This window comes from Pongo pygmaeus, chromosome 2 (assembly GCF_028885625.2).
Source record: "Pongo pygmaeus isolate AG05252 chromosome 2, NHGRI_mPonPyg2-v2.0_pri, whole genome shotgun sequence".
Lineage (NCBI taxonomy): Eukaryota > Metazoa > Chordata > Mammalia > Primates > Hominidae > Pongo > Pongo pygmaeus.
This window is the reverse complement of record NC_085930.1, coordinates 181,717,668-181,734,610: the sequence shown is the minus strand read 5'-3', so window position 1 is coordinate 181,734,610 and position 16,943 is coordinate 181,717,668.

Here is a 16,943-nt window from a genome sequence, read left to right as displayed (position 1 = left end):
CCCTCCCAGAAAATTCAGAGTTCGGTGAAATGAATCAGAAATGAATATTTAAAGGATTTGACAAAATTACAAAGAAAAAAGGATATATACTTGAAAGTTAGATATCTAATAGTCTATTAATTAGGAATTAACTACTAACACTTAAATACAGAGTCAGTCTAATATAACTATATCAGCCAGGACAAATACTCAGCACAAAATTACTCAGGCAAAAGAAAAAATTTACTGGTTTGCGCAATCCAAAAGTCCCAGAAGTGTCTTCTTGTACAGTTTAATCCAGATGATCAAGAGATAAAATCAGGACTGGGTGTGGTGGCTCATGCCTGTAATCCTAGTACTTTGAGAGGCCAGGACAGGCAGATCACTTGAGGCCAGGAGTGTCAGACCAGCCTGGCCAACATGGCAAAACCCCATCTCTACTAAAAATACAAAAATTAGCTGGGCGTGGTGTTGTGCGCCTGCTCGGGAGGCTGAGGCATGAGAATCGCTTGAAACCCCAGAAGGCGGAGGTTGCAGTGAGCCAAGATTGCACCACTGCATTCCAGCCTGGGCAATAGAGTGACACTCTGTCTCAAAAAAAAAAAAAAAAAAAAAAAAAAAAATGCAGAAAGAGAAAGAGATAAAATCAGAAATGTCTTGGTGTTGGCTTCATTCGCAGCAGATTCTTCCTAAATAGGAGTAAGAGTGACATTATAGTCCAGGATTATAGTCTACCATGTTAGCAAAGAAGGAGAAAGGAAGTGATCTTTTCTGACTCTAGCAAATCTTCCAGAGCTGACTCTTTCTCACTGGATTAATTTGGGTTACCTGCCATTCCTAAGCCAATAATGCTTCTGACTGGACCTGGGGATAGAATCAGTTCCATTGAAATTTCATGAATGAAATAGGGGAAAGGTGGTTCCCTCAAAGATAAATCTAAGTGTGAATACCAAAAAGAAGAATGGATACTGGATAGACCTAAACTGTAGATATCTACCAAGTGCATCTCTCAGCAGCCCAGCTTTCACATTCATCTTTTTCCTCATATAAACAATCATCAGAATTCTCCCCACTAATACAATTCACCCATCAGCATACAACCAAAAATACATAGAGTTTCTCTTCTAGGAAGGGAGATAGCCTCAAGTTGCACCAGTTCTCGCATACAAGTTCCAGGATCTCTGGGAGATGCACATTTCTCTCTAGACTTTATGTTAATGGAATCTGGACTAAAGGACATATTTATTCATCCTCTATACTCCCAGTGTAAAATAATGGAGGGGAAATATCATAACTATAATAAAAATTCCTTTTGCAAATGGGAAAATGGGGAAACAAAATACAAAGGACACTGCTTTGTTGCATCAATAAATGCTGCTAAATGAGGATAGCAACTATATCCTGCCAAGACAGTAGAGCAAGTTTCTAAATCAACCAACTTGGCTTTCCCCAGTCCTCCAAGCTAACCATTGATCTTAGCTGGGATGGGCACCAGTGAGAACCCACTTTCTGAGGGATGCACTGTATTAGTCTGTTTCCAGTTGGTGTAAGTTCTAAGGGCTGGGATTTGCAACAGGGGGTGTATTTTTCAGGTTTTTGCTTTCTTATTTTTTTCTTTCTTTCTTTTCTTCTTTTTTTTTTTTTTTTTTGAGACGGAGTCTCTCTTTGTTGCTCAGGCTGGAGTGCAGTGGCGCGATCTAGGCTCACTGCAAGCTCCACCTCCCAGGTTCATGTCATTCTGGTTTTTGGTTTCTTAAGTAATAGGCTTGGAATTTATCCAGGAATACATCTCTTAAAGTTTGTTAGCCTCTGTTGACTTATATTTGTTCAATTCCACAGATCTGATTAGTTATGACTCTTACATTAAGAGCTTAATCTGAGGGATTCTGTCATGTGCCAACAAGTTCCAGTGCTTTGTCCATTCTGTAAGTTTTCAGCATTCAACCTGGAGAGGGCATCTTGGCAGTGCAAACCTGTAGCATGGATTGGAGAAGAACAGTTCTCCTTTCCCCTACCCCACATTATACTTCATGGAATGGTTTTAACAATGGTGGTAGTTGCCAACTTTGTCAATAAATAGAGCCCCAAAGGATATGTTGGAGACTGAGAGACTGAAGAATCAAACATCCCCAGATCTCAATCTTGTATCTAACCACGTTTTTACCCTGATTTGATTCCTCTTACTTTAGCTTGGTGCCGAGAATACAGGTTTCAACCACATTGGATTTCTGGACACAGGCAAGATGTATCTTTCTTAGAAAAGCTTTAATTTTCTTCCCTTACCACTAGCCTTTCAGGAAGGCCACATTTGAGAGATGTTTGTCATTGATAAGACTTTACTGATGTTTGCAGAAAGTGGTCAACACATAATATCCTGATATTTCCCCACTAAATCCCCCCAAATCAGGCCTTGGTATAAGGATATGATCTGATTTCATTTAAAAACAAGCTGGGAAAAATACCTGCAAAGGACATATTTGATAAAGAACTGTTATCTAAAATTTACAAAGAACTCTTAAAACTCAGAAATAAGGAAACAAATAACTAAATAAAATAGGCAAAAGACCTCAACAGATACCTCATCAAATAACATATCCCAATGTCAAACACGCATATGAAGAGATATTCAACACCATATGTCATTAAGGAATTGCAAGCTAAAACAGCAGTGAGATGCTACTGCATGCCTATTAGAATGGCCCATATCCAAAACACTAACGACACCAAATGCTGACAAGATTGTGGAGCAATGTTAGTGGGAAGTCAAAATCGTACAGACATTTTGAAAGACAGTACAATAGAGTGAATGCTCACATCTCCCTAAAATTCATATGTTGAAATTCTAACCCCCATGATGATAATAGGGAGTGGGATCTTTGGGACTGAATAGATCATGAGAGCAGGGCCCTCATGAATGGAATTAGCAGTCTTGTAAAAAAAAAAAAAAAAAGACCCAAGAGCTAGCAAGTTCTTTCTGCCATATTAGGACACAGCCAGAAGACACCGTCTATGAACCAGAGAGCAGGTTCTCACCCAATACCAAATCTGCCACTGCTTTGATCTTAGACTTCTTAGCCTCCAGAACTGTGAGAAATAAATTTCTGTTATTTTGGTATTTGTTAGCTACCCAGTTTATAGTATTTTGTTATAGCAGCCCAAACAGACTAAGAGAGACAATTTGGCAGTTTCTTATAAGTCTAAACATGCTCTTACTATATGAGTCAGCAAACATATCCTTGGAATTTGCCCAAAGGACTTGAAAATTCATGTCCACACAAAAAGCTGCATATGGATGTTTACAGCAGCCTTATTCATAACTGTGAAAACTTGGAAGCAACCAACATTTTCTTCAGTGGACACGAGGATAAGAAAAGTGTGGTACATCCAGACAATTGAATATTATTCAGCACTAAAACCAAATGAGCTATCAAGCCATGTAAAGACATGGAGGAAATTTAAATGCATATTGCCAAGTGAAAGAAGCCAATCTGAAAAGGCTACATACTATATGATTCCAACTATATGCCATTCCGGAAAAGGCAAAACTAGGGAAACAGTAAAAAGATGAGTAGTTTCCAGGAGTTAGTGGGGAGACAGAGATAAATAGGGGAAGCACAGGGGATATTTAGTGCATCAGAACTATTTTGTATGATACTACAATGGTGGATACCTGTCATTAGACATTTATCAAAATCCATAGGATGAACAACACCAAGAGTGAAGCCTAATGCAAACTATGGACTTTGGGTGATAATGATTCATTATAACAAATGTGCCACTCTGGTGTGGGATGTTGACAGTGGGAGAGGCTAAGCAGTTGTAGGGGCAGGGAATATATGGGCACTCTATTTCCTGATCAATTTTTCTGTGCACCTAAAACTGAACCTAAAAAATAAGGTCTACTAAGCAACAACAACAAGAGGTGACAGTTTAGTTGACTATTTTGCTATCACCTATCAAGGATCTTCCCTTCTCAGCCAGGATAGGAAGGTTTCCACCCTCCTGTGATACATCTTGTCTTGTACAAATCCAATTTAGGGTTTGTCCCATGTAAAACTTCATTTCCATAGACTTAACTTCTAGAGTAACGACTTCTTGAGTCATTCAGAAACCTAACTCAAACTGGCTCAATTGAATGTGAGAATGTATCAGTTTATGTAACTAAAAAGTCTAGGGACTAAGATAAGGCTGCATTCAGGCATAATTAAATCCAAGTACTTAAAAGATGCAGTCAGAAATCAATCTCTTCTCTCTCTCTGTCTCTCAGTCTTCCACTCCATCCCCCACCCCCATGTTGACCTCATTCTTATGAGACCTATCTCCATGTGGTGACATATGGGTATCAGTATCTCTAGACTCACATTCTGCCACTTAAACTATACTTAGAAACAATAATCCTCTTTCTCAGAAAAATTCAAGCCACTACCTCGATTGATAAACTGCAGCCACTTGTGCATGGCTAAAACAACTTTAGTCCATTGTTTCCAAAAGTATGTTTGCATGTCACTGGTGCTCCCTGAGATGATCTGGTAGTAAGCAAACATTTATTATAACACATGCCAGGGGCTAGAGGGGAGGGATGGATAAATAGGCAGAACATGGAGGATATTTAGGGAAGTGAAATTATTCCGATATTATATTGGTGAATGCATGCTGTTTCACATTTGTCACATGTATAATTCTGTGTAAATTTTTATGCATAATAAAAAATAAGTAGTGCCTCAAAATTTTTTTTCTTTTGCTTGGGATGAGACTGAAATAGGAAGGAAAGTAGTATTCATTTTACAGGATTAGGGTGAGTTTCAGGTATGGTGATCAGGCATGTTCATGATCATTTTGTACCTTTACTAATCTGAATTATCAAACAAGACTTAACCTGTTCCATGTAGTTGAAGTGCTGTACAGGCAGAAAAAATCTAGTCACTGTTGTATACTGAGGGGAAAATCTTAGGTTAAGTCCCTCAAAGATTCTGGAAAAATTTCATATGGTAATTCATAAGTCAATTTTTGAAAGGGAGTCAATATGTCACAAATGGTATCAGACCTTGAATGTAACTTTGAAAATCTTTACCCTACTTTGGAAAAAAAAAGTATCATTTTAGTATAACGTAAAATGAACTGCATGATTGTCCTCTCCATGGTTAAATTCCTTGTCTGCCAACATTATATAACTGACTTTTGTTTCTTCTGATTTGTTTTCATGCAGTTAATTTTCAAGAGGAAGAGCTTCCTTCCTAAATTTGATTCAAATCTATTCCAGGAACAAACAGAAGCTTTAAGTTTCTTTTCATAGTTTTCTTTTAAGGCGCCACTTCTGTTTCTCTGTGGTTTGATTATGAGAAGTAACTCAAAGTGGAAGAAGATTGTTGTAATGTATTGCATTTCTATACTTGAGAGAGTTTTTAAGTTCTTCAGATAAGTATGGTATGTGGTTGCAAGGTAATTTTCACTTATTTGAAATAATACAAATTTGTGAATTTCTGTTATTTGTTAGCTACACAGTTTAAAGTATTTTGTTATAGCAGGCCAAACAGAATAAGAGAGACAAGAAGAAGATTCTGGGAACATGGTAGAGTAGGAAGAACCAGGAATCTCTCTCCTGACCTACCCAGCTAATGCAGTGGCAAAATATGACTTAACTATCTTGGAACTCTGGAGTAATCCAAGGTTCACAATTTCCAGAGGAAGGCTTAGGTTGTGTATTAGTTTGTTCTTATGCTGCTATGAAGAAATACCTGAGACTGGATGATTTATGAAGGAAAGAGGTTTAATTGACACACAATTCCACATGGGCGGGGAGGCCTCAGGAAACTTACAATCACGGTGGAAGACGAAGGGGAAGCAAGGACCTTCTTTGCATGGTGGCAAGAGAGAGAAGAATGAAGGAAGAACTTCCAAATACTTACAAAACCATCAGATCTTGCGAGAACTCACTATCATGAGAACAGCAAGGGAGAAACTGCCCCCATGATCCAATCACCTCCCTCCCTTGACATGTGATGATTACAGGTGCTTCCCTAGAGGTGTGGGGATTACAGTTTGAGATGAGATTTGGTGGGGACACAGAGCCAAACCATATCATTCCACCTCTGGCCCCTCCCAAATTTCATGTCTTTTCACATTTCAAAACAGATCACGCCGTCCCAACAGTCCCTCAGAGTCTTAACTCATTTCAGCATTAACTCAAAAGTCCAGTCCAAAGTCTCATCTGAGACAAGGCAAGTCCCTTCCACCTATGAGCCTGTAAAATTGAAAGGAAGTTAGTTACTTCCTAAATACAATGGGAGGACAGGCCTTGGGTAAATGCTCCCGTTCCAAATGGGAGAAATTAACCAAAACAAAAGGGCGACAGGCCATGCCATGCAAGTCTGAAATCCAGCAAGGCAGTCCTTAAATCTTAAAGCTCCGAAATGATCTTTTTTGACTCCATGTCTCACACCCAGGACACACTGATGCAAAGAGTGGGCTCCCATGGCCTTGAGTAGCTTCTTCACAGGCTGGCATTGAGTGCCTATGGCTTTTTTAGGTGCACGGTGCAAAAAGGAGGTGAATCTACCATTCTTGGGTCTGGAGAATAGTGACCCTCTTCTCACAGCTCCCCTAGGCAGTGCCCCAGTGGGGACTCTGTGTGGGGGCTCCTACCCCATATTTCCCTTCCACACTGCCCTAGCAGAGGTTTTCCATGAAGGCTCTGCCCCTATAGCAGACCTCTGCCTGGCCATCCAGGCATTTCTATACCTTCTTTGAAATCTAGGCAGACATTCCCAAACCTCAATTCTTGACTTCCATGTACCCACAGGCCTAACACTACAGGGAAGCTGGCCAAGGTTTGGGGCTTGTACCCTCTGAAGCCACAGCCTCAGCTGTACATTGGCTTCTTTTAGCTATGGCTGGAGCTAAAGTGGCTAGGATGCATCGTACCAAGTCCCAAAGCTGCACACAGCAGTGGGGGCCTGGGCCTGGCCCAATAAATCATTTTTAACCTCCTAGGCCTACAGGCCTGTGATGGGGGGAGCTGCCGCCAAGATCTCTGACATGCTCTGGAGATATTTTCCCCATTGTCTTTGTGATTAACATTGGGCTTCTCATTACTTATGCTAATTTTTGCAGCCAGTTTGAATTTCTCCCCAGAAAATGGGTTTTTCTTTTCTACTGCATGGTCAGGCTGCAATTTTTCCAAACTTTTATGCTCTGCTTCCGTTTTAAACGTAAGTTCCAATTTCAGGTCATCTCTCTCAAGTTCAAAGTTCCACAGAACTCTAGGGCAGGGGCAAAATGCCATCAGTCTCTTTGCTAAAGCATAGCAAGAGTGACTTTTCTCCATTTCTCAATAAGTTATTAATCTCCATCTGAGACCACCTCAGCCTGGACTTCATTGTCCGTCCATATCATTATCAGCATTTTGGTCAAAACCATTCAACAAGTCTCTAGGAAGTTCCAAACTTTCCCACATCTTCCTGTCTTCTTCTGAGCACCCCAAATTGTTCCAATGTCTGCCCATTACCCAGTTCCAAAGTTGCTTCTACATTTTTTTGTATTTTTGTAGCAGTATCCCACTACCTCGGTACTAATTAACTGTATTAGTCTGTTTTCACACCGCTATAAAGAAATACCTGAGACTGGGTAATGTATAAAGGAAAGGGGTTTAATTGAATCACTATTCCACATGGCTGGAGAGGCCTCAGGAAACTTACAATTATGGCAGAAGGGGAAACAGCCACATTCTTCACAAGGCAGCAGGAGAGAGAGCACACAGGAAAAAACTGCCACTTTTAAAACCATCAGATGTCATGAGAACTCACTCACTATCATGAGAACAGCATGGGGGAAACCACCCCCATGATCCAATCACCTGCCTCCCTTGACACTTGGGAATTACATGTTCCTCCCTCAACACAAATAGGGATTATAATTCAAGATTCGATTTGGCTGGGGACACACAGCCAGACAATATCAGGTTGTAAATTGCAGTTAATTTCAGTCATTGTCAGCTGTAGCCATCCCTTACCCCTCAGCTGCTTGGCAGGCAGCTGTGCAGATGATCCTGGAGTAGCTTACACATAGCTTTGCCCAGTGTGGACAAAGGAATGCTGTACTCTAATTATTGGGGATCTGTGCTCTAAATTGTTGCTTCTAAACATAGAAGTGCAGAAAAAGGAAACCACTGTTGCATGTTCTCTTATTGTTGCCCCCCTCCCCCACCGACCCCACTTCCCCCACCCTCTAGTGACTTCCAGGAAATTTAAAAGGCAAGTGCTTTTTCCCCACTTTCATTTTTCTCTTTCCTTTTTTGGAGGGGTCAGACATTAAAGACTGGGACATTTGAAATTAAGTCACCACATAAACCCAGGGAAAGGGGTACAGACTCAGAAAACACTTGAGAAGACCTTATGTTTGCACCTCAGGCTAATCCTCTGCACACAGATAGCCTACAACCACCCCCCAAAAACCAACCCGAAAACAAAACTCGGCAAGCCCTGGGAAGGGAGAGAATCTGATTTTTAAAGTTACCACATTACTAGACCCAAATGTTCAGTTTTGAACAAAAAAATCACAAGGTATATGTATTGGTCCATTTTCATGCTGTTGATAAAGACATACCCGAGATTGAGCAATTTACAAAAGAAAGAGGTTTCTTGGACTTACAGTTCCAAATGGCTGGGGAGGACTTACAATCATGGCGGAAGGCAAGGTGGAGCAAGTCACATCTTACATGGATGGCAGCAGGCAAAAAAATAACTTGGGCAGGGAAACTCCCGTTTTTGAAACCATCAGATCTTGTGAGACCCATTCACTATCAAAATAACAGCACAGGAAAGACCCACCCCTATGATTCAGTCATCTCCCACCGGGTCCCTCTCACAGCACATGGGAATTATGGGAGCTACAAGATGAGATTTGGGTGGAGACACAGAGTCAAACCATATCAGTATACAAAGAAGCAGTAAAGCATGGACCATTCAAAGGAAAAAAAGAAATCAACAGAAACTTCCTTGAAAAGACCTGATGGCTGGCGAATCTACCAGACATAAAATCAACTGTCTTAAAGATGCTCAGAGAACTAGAGGAAGAAGTAGAGAAGGTCAGGAAAACAACACATGAACAGGATGTATCCCATGACACTCATCCAAATGAAGCCATTTGGTGGGGTGCAACCCCAGAATCACGATGGGTGTACAAGGGGCCAAATTTTATATAAGTATTGTACATTTAGCAGTGGGAACTACAATCCCTGGCCATGGTAAAGGTGCTAGAGGAATCCACAATTAAGTGCATGGCAACTTTCCATGTGACAGTGTTTGTTCTGAATCTCCCAGGGTCACCTGTCATTCTTGCCCACAACTGGGAGTGACAGTGACCCCAGTGTCCCCAGTGTCCAAGAGACTCATAGTAGTTTGTGTAGTACCATTTTCCCCTAACTCTCAAACTAGGGCATAGGCATTCAGTTCCCATTGGTGGCCCCAAATATTGGCCCCATCTTTATTTTGTCTTCTCCAAAGGTGTTAGCTCAGGATATAATGGTGGAAGTGGTTCCTTTTCAAGTAGTTTCTCTCTGGCACCCACCAATGCCTCTGCTGTTTTGTACCATTCAAGTGTTGGTGGGAACATGCAGGGCAGAGAACCAGTCAGCAAAATCAACTCAGTCAAACAAGCATTCCTCTTGCAGTTCAATTGCTTGAACCAAGCGTTTAACATTAAGATCTCAGGATTTGGGCCGGGCACTGGTGGCTCATGCCTGTAATCCCAGCACTTCGGGATCTGCTGCACAGATCAACCCGTCACCTAGGTATTAAGCCCAGCATCCATTAGCTATTCTCCCTGATGCCCTCCCTTTCCCATCCCCTGACAGGTCCCAGTGTGTGTTGTTCCCTGCCATGTGTCCATGTGTTCACATCATTCAGCTCACACTTCAGGCCGAGGTGGGTGGATCACAAGGTCAGGAGACCAAAACCATCCTGGCTAACATGGTGAAACCCTGTCTCTACTAAAAATACAAAAAATTAGCCGGGCGTGGTGGTGGGTGCCTGTAGTCCCAGCTACTCAGGAGGCTGAGGCAGGAGAATGGCGTGAACCCAGGAGGCAGAGCTTGCAGTGAGCCAAGATTGCACCACTGCACTCCAGCCTGGGTGGCAGAGGGAGACTCCGTCTCAAAAAAAAAATCTCAGGATTCATTAAAGAAATGCAAAGCAAAATGACAATGAAATACCATCTCATGACAGTCAGAATGGCGATTATTAAAAAGTCAAGAAACAACAGATTTGGCAAGGTTGCAGAGAAAAAAGAATGCTTTTACACTGTTGGTGGGAGTGTAAATTCGTTCAACCATTTTGAAAATGTGGTGATTCTTCAAAGATCTAGAGGCAAAAATACCATTTGACCCAGCAATCCCATTATTGGGTATATGCCCAAAGGAATATAAATAATTCTATTAATATTATAAAGATATATGCACATGTATGTTTATTGCAGCACTATTCACAATAGCAAAGACATACAGTCAACCCAAATGTCCATCAGTGATAGACTGGATAAAGAAAATATGGTGCATATACATCATGGAATACTATGCAGCCATAAAAAGGAATGAGATCATGTCCTTTGCAGGGACATGAATGGAGCTGGAAGCCATTATTCTCAGCAAACTAATGCAGGAACAGAAAACCAAACACCACCTGTTCTCACTTATAAGTGGGAGCTGAACAATGTGAACACATGGACACATGGCAGGGAACAACACACACTGGGGCCTGTCAGGGGTGGGGAAAGGAGAGCATCAGGGAGAATAGCTAATGGATACTGGGCTTAATACCTAGGTGATGGGTCGATCTGTGCAGCAAACCACCATGGCACACGTTTACCTATGTAACAAACTTGCACATCCTGCATATGTACCCCTGAACTTAAAATAAAAGTTGAAGAAGAAAAAAAGAGTATCATGATAACCTTAAAAAAAAAAAACTCAAGATCCATAAATGCTTGAGGGGATGGGTACCACATCTTTCATGATGAGATTATTATGCATTGCATGCCTATATCAAAACATCGCATGTACCCCATAAATATGTACACCTACTATGTACCCACAACAATTAAAATAAAAAATATAAAAAACAAAGAAAAAGAGAAAAAAATAAAATACAAATTTAAAATAAAAACAAAAGATTTCAGGTTCCTCCCTCAGCTCTTACTGATCCCTCAGTTGTTCGGTAGGGATCCCATGTGTCTCTTCCTTAGCCACCATGCTTAAGCAGCCACCGTGCTTAACAGCCATAGTCACACGACTCTTCCCTTGGGTCCAGGGCAGCCTGGGGCCTTCCTTTTCTGTGGCTCCTTTTATCTTTTGGTGGGCTCCTGATGGTGGTTTATAGCCCCATTTGCTATGTGATGAGGGAGTAGCCACCACTCACCACTGTGGCTGTGTTTTTGGCAGGGCCCCACATGGGCACATTATGGTACAGTTTTTCAGCGATGTCCCCCGTAGTCATTCCTAGGGAGACTAAGAGGGTTAATGGAGCCCACCCGTTGGATGCCCACATTTTATTAAGTCGTGTATTTGCTGTCAAGCAGTGGTGTATCATCTAAATTCCCTTCTGGATTGATAGAGCCATGGAGGAGGCTCCTGGGGCTCTCACCAAGTCAAAGGGTGCTTGAAAGTCTTTCTAGAATTGTTTCAATTTAGGAAGATCACCAGGTTTCAAGCAGATTGGTTTGTCACCAGTTTTGTCATCTGTCCAATCCTGAGGAGTTGGCCTGTTCAATGTGGGCAAAGATCCATTGTAACAATGAATCCCATCCTCTCTCATCTGGTCCATGCTTCTCCACTCATTGCAGGAGAAAAGAGTCTGAGTTGCTCCCTCATCAATCAAGTGGAGAGTCCAGGAAGGTATGAATTTGCTGGGCTTTTGGTCATATTGCTGTTTCTTCTTATCCAGCTCAATCTCAGAGAAACTTTTTGTTTTAACTTGGGCAATACTGGTAATGCTGTCATTAATGTACTACTAGGTAAAGAGTAGGGATAACTAGTCAGGGGGTGGTTTAGGCCAAGGTGGCCCCATGCTGGCAGCACAAAGGCAGTGAGTCAGTAATCAGGAGATTGTTTGGCTTTGGGCTTTCCCACCTCCTTGATTTTTGCCCACATCCATCTAGTTAATTCATCAAGGTTCTCGGGGCTATTCTCACTAACCCATTTACCTCTGTTGGCAGATAAAAGTGTATCTAGGCCTTATTGAGAGCTTCATTGCCTCCAATATCTCCAGGAGCCAGCACCACCCTGGAAGGGGTCTCACTTCCACTATGCCATGAAAAGGTGTCTTCTCAGAGACCCTGCTCACTGTACCAAATCTGTTTCACCCTCCACTGGATGGTCAGGCTGTGTGCAGGGTAAACTATAACATGAATGTGGCCAAGGTTAAAAGTCAGATAAATGCTGTCCAGGGAAGGACCAGTGCATGACTTGAGGTCTCTGAGAACAGACAATATGCACATCAAGCTCAACTGGTACATCGTTTACTTACAGCAAGAGGAGAAGAGGGAATGCATAAATCCAGCCCCTTGCAGTGTGTCAGTCTCCATGGCTAATGGATTCACCTTGCAGCCAATGTAGACAGTGTGGCTAACAATTTGTGAACTATTTTAGAGTTTGGAATACCAAAGGCACAGATGACCTCAAACTGTAGTTTTCTTTTCATTGACCTTGAAATATCTAAGGAAAATAATGGAAAATGCTCTTCTTGCCTAGATGAATTTACTGGTGTGTGTGTGTGTGTGTGTGTGTGTGTGTGTGTTGCCTGTGTGTGTAGTTGAGAGAGAGAGAGATGAGGCTTACTACCAAATACTCAAGACCTCATTGAGAACTTTAAGAAAAAAAATCTTAAGAAGCCTCCTCAATTACATGTAAAACCTCTCTGGAAAATGACCTCAAGATTTTACCCTTTGATGTCTCTCCCTACCTCTCACCCCTTTGACAGGGGCATAAATTCCCTAGTCAATTAGGCTTCCCTCCTCTTCTGCCCATGAAATCCCCTAGAACCTCCCTGCGCTGAATCCTCATGAACCTCCCCATTCACTATCTCAGCAGATACCAGGATCCCATCAATCAGGTTGCCTCATAATAAGATTAAGTCCTCGAGGCACTATCTCTAACACCCCAAAAACCTTAGGGGGGGCCCACTCAATATCAATATCTGGGGCTCAGTATCCAGGACATTTGGTCTCCATAGCTGGAAATTGGAAATAGGTCAACGTGAAGTAGCTCTGTCCTCAGAGTAAGGCTAGATTGCAAAAGGCAGAGGATAAAGTAATTGCTTGTATTTATTTTTGAATGTATTTATTTTATTATTGTTTTTAAGAGACAGAGTCTTGCTGTGTCACCAAAGCTGGAGTGCAGTGGTCTGATCATAACTCACTGCAGCCTGGAATTCCTGGGCTCAAGAGATCCTCCTTCCTGCCTCAGCCTCCTAAAGTGTTAGGATTATAGGCATGAGCCACCATACTGGCCGATTGCTTGTATTTGAATGAAAGCATCTGAACCTAGCAGGAAACACTGACACTGAAATTTAAATAAGTATAACTGGTAACAGGCTTTGTCTTTATATGTGAGGTAATCTTTGTTTTATAGATTTAAAAATATTTTCCACAGAAGCTTAAATATAATATTAATATATTTTAAGATTATTGAATAGTAGAAGGTATAATTTGTTTGCCTAACTCATGCATGTAAATCTTACATATGCCATTCATTTAGTTACTGATGAGGGGTCAATTGGTGCTTAAATGAAACACAAAGAATTGTGGCGATTCAGTAGCTGACTTTTTTTCCCTCCTATCTTCTATGGGACTTTAGCCCTCCTCTGAAGAAAGACTAGAAGCTTCTAAAACCTGAGAACAGTCATTTGTAAGAATATTACCAACCTCAAATTAAAAAGAAATAGAAACAATCATATATTAAATACTCATTTCTATAGAACACAGAAATGAAGACTAGTAAGTGACTTTAGACCAAAATAAGTTGACTATATATCTATAGTAGAATGCATTCTAAGGACAAAAAGGAAAAAAAAAAAAGAAAACCTTGAACTTCATCCTATCATCTCATTGTTTGTACTAATGGTTTTATTTTTTCAGAACTATTTTATTTTTATTGTTATGTAAAACAAATAAGCAATAATGTTTCTTTTGTTAAAAATCAAGATTTTTCAGTATAAGAGAAATGGAAGTACAGTTATAGAAAACAAGTAAGAACACAATAATATAACTGAATTAGAAATATTCTTATAAACTCATGACTTTAAGATAAAAAATATATATTCTAGAACTATCTGCTAGATAGTTTACTAATGATAGAATTGCAGATGGGACACACTATGTATGCTAGGTTTATAATGCTATCATTCCACAAAAACAAACCAGAGCTTCTTGGAAAAATAGCCAATTCCATTTCTGGGTCTAGGACAGTTCAAGACACATAAGACAAGTAAGCTTTCAAAGATAACTTTGCAGAAACCATAATAAAAATTCTCCCAGGAAAGAAAAGCCCAGGACCTGATGGTTTCACTGCTGAATTCTACCAAACATTTTAAGAAGACCTAATACCAATTCTACTCAAGCTATTCTGAAAAAATAGAAGAGGAAGGAACATTCTAAACCCATTCTGTGGGACCAGTGTTACCTTCGTACCAAAACCAGAAAACAAACACATCAAGAAAAGGAAATTACAAGCCAATATCTCTGATGAACATTGATGCAAAAATCCTCAACAAAATAATAGCAAATCAAATTCAACAATGCATTAGAAAGATTATTCATCATCACCAAGTGCAGTTCATCCCAGGGATGCAAGGATGGTTCAATATACACAAATCAATCAATGTAATACATCATATCAACAGAATGAAACCATATGATCATTTCAACTGATGCTGAAGAAACATTTGATGAAATTCAACATCCCTTCATTATAAAAACCCTCAAAAAATTGTGTATAGAAGGAACATCCCTCAACTTAATAAAAGCCATATATGAAAGACCCTCAGCTAGTATCATTCTGAATAGGGAAAAGCTGAAAGCCTTTCATCTAAGATCTGGAACACAATAAGGATGACAGCTTTCTCCACTGTTATTCAACACAGTACTGGAAGTCCTAGTTAGAGCAATTAGACAGGAGAAAGAAATAAAGGGCATCCAAATTGGAAAGGAAGAAGTCAAATTATTCTGTTTGCAGATGATATGACCTTATATTTTGAAAAGCCTAAAGATAACACAAAAAGGCCAGGTGCGGTGGCTCACGCCTATAATCCAGCACTTTGGGAGGCTGAGGGGGGCAGATCATGAGGTCAGGAGATTGAGACCATCCTGACTAACATGGTGAAACCCCGTCTCTACTAAAAAAATACAAAAAATTAGCCGGGCATGGTGGCGGGCGACTGTGGTCCCAGCTACTCGGGAGGCTGAGCCAGGAGAATGACGTGAACCTGGGAGGCGGAGCTTGCAGTGAGCCGAGATCGCGCCACCGCACTCCAGCCTGGGCGACAGAGCGAGACACCATCTCAAAAAAAAAAAAAAAAAAAAGTATTAGAACTGATAAACAAATTCAGTAAATTTGCAGGATACAAAAGCAACATACGAAAATCAGTAGCATTTATATATGCCAACAGTGAACAATTTGGAAAAGAAATTTAAAAAGTAATCTCATTGACAATACCCACAAATAAAATTAAAATTAAATACCTAGAAATTAACTTAACCAAAGAAGTGAAAGGTCTCTATAATGAGAACTATAAAATGCTAATGTGGAAATTGAAGAAGATACCAAAAAATGAAAAAATGTTCCATGTTCATGGAGTGGAAGAATCAACATTGTTAAAATGTCCATACTATCTAGAGCAATGTACACATTTAATGCAATCCCTATCAAAATACCAATGGCATTCTTCACAGAAATAGAAAAAATTATTCTAAAATTTGTACAAAACCATAAGAGACCCAGAATAACCAAAGCTATCTGTATTAGTTCATTCTTGCACTGCTATAAAGAAAGACCTGAGACTGGGTAATTTATAACGTAAAAAAGTTAAATTGGCTCACGGTTCTGCCGGCTATACAGGAAGCATAGAGGCTTCTTGGGAGAGCTCAGGAAAGTTTCAGTCATGGTGGAAGGTGAAGAGGAATCAAACATGTCTTATATGGCTGAAGCAGGAAAAAGTGAGGGAGGTGCTACACACTTTTAAACAACCATATTTCATGAGAACTCATTCACTATCATGAGAACAGCAAGGGGGAAATCTGCCCCCATGATCCACTCACCTCTTGCCATACTTCACCTCCAACACTGGGGATCACAGTTCAACCTGAGACCTGGGTGCAAATACAGATTCAAACCATATCACTATCCCAAGCAAAAATAACAAAACTGGAGGAATCACCAAACTTTACTTGAAATTATACTACAGAGCTACAGTAACCAAAACAAGCATGGTATTGGCATAAAAACAGACACATAGATCAATGAAACAGAATCAATAACCCAGAAGCAAATCCACACAGCTACTGTGAACTCATTTTTAACAAAGGTGCCAAGAATGTACACTGGGGAAAAGACAGTTTCTTCAATAAATGGTGCTTGGAAAACTGGATAACCATATGCAGAAGAATGAAACTAGACCCCTATCTCTCGCCACATACAAAGATCAATTCAAAATGGATTAAAGACTTAAGTCTAAGACCTCAAATTATGAAGCTACTATAAGAAACCACTGGGGGAAATCTCCATGACATTGGTCTGGGCAAAGATTTATTAAGCAATACTCCACAAGCACATGCAACCAAAGCAAAAATGAACAAGTGGGATCACATCAAGTTAAAAAGCTTCTGCACAGCAAAGGAAACAAGGAACAAATTAAAGAGACAACCTACAGAATGGGAGAGAATATTTGCAAACTACCACTCTGGCAAAGGATTAATAACCA